Source organism: Protobothrops mucrosquamatus, unplaced genomic scaffold (assembly GCF_001527695.2).
Source record: "Protobothrops mucrosquamatus isolate PMUCROS unplaced genomic scaffold, P.Mucros_1.0 scaffold1264, whole genome shotgun sequence".
NCBI lineage: Eukaryota > Metazoa > Chordata > Lepidosauria > Squamata > Viperidae > Protobothrops > Protobothrops mucrosquamatus.
The window spans coordinates 228,707-229,880 of NW_015387470.1; positions in this window are offsets into that span (position 1 = coordinate 228,707).

Genomic DNA, 1,174 nt, shown 5'->3' on the forward strand with positions numbered 1-1,174 from the left:
ACTCGTTTGCAGTCTTGGTTCTCTAATCTTCCCCCCTAGGGGGCGCTGGAGCTCAAGGTTGACAATCTTTCTGCCTTGCCTGGAGAGCCTCGGTGGCTGAATTGCTAACTTGGTTTGAAACCTAAGCTAAGTCACCCTCGGCTGGACAAGCCAGAAGCAAGCCAGCCTCAGACAAGCAAAGCAATTCTGCTTTGAAAGCGTTCTTCCTTTGCTGCTATGGGATGGTTAGCCGTTCGGATGAGGCCGGGAAGCAAACCAAGAATAAGCCACAAATATCCCAAGCGAGCTATTTAATCCCTGTGGGCAGCCACCTCTGCAATTAGGAAATCAATAATGTTGTAAATCAATGCTATGTACTGAACATATCATTTTAATGCCATTATACCGGTTATCAAAACTTCTCCGTCTTTTCTTCCCCCTCCTTCTCTTTTCTTTTTCTCTCTCCTCCTTCCTCTTCTCCTCCTTTCTACTTTTTCCACTCTTCCTTCTCCTTCCTCTCTCCTCCTCCTCCTAGTTCCCTTCTCCTTTTTCCTCTCTTCTATCTCCCTTCCCCTTCTTCTTCCTATCTCTCTTCTCCTTGTTTTTCATCCTCCTTCTCTCTACTTCCCCTCCTCCTTCTCCTTCCTCTCTCCTCCTCCTAGTTCCCTTCTCCCTTTTCCTCTCTTCTTTCCCCTTCTTGCTATCTCTCTTCTCCTTGTTTTTCATCCTCCTTCTTTCTACTTCCCCTCCTCCTCCTTCCTCTCTCCTCCTAATTCCCTTCTCTCTTTTCCTCTCTTCTTTCCCCTTCTTCCTATCTCCTTGTTTTTCATCCTCCTCCTCTCTACTTTCCCTCCTCCTTCGCCTTCCTCTCTCCTCTTCCTCCTAGTTCCCTTCTTTTTCCTCTTCTATCTCCCTTCCCCTTCTTCTTCCTATCTCTCTTCTCCTTGTCTTTCCTCCTCCTCCTTTCTACTCCCCCCCCTCCTCCTCCTCCCTGCTCAGCCTCTTTCTTTCTTGATCCCTCCCCACCACCCTCTTTCTATCATCGCCTTTCTCGCTGGAGAGCTGCCCTTTCGCCAGCCACCCATTCTTCCATTCTTCCCGCAAACTCTTGATCTGAGAAGCGCTCTAAACTTCAGGTGAGTCAAACATGAATATTCATCACCTCACATTTGATGGAAGGAGACCGTCCTTTTCT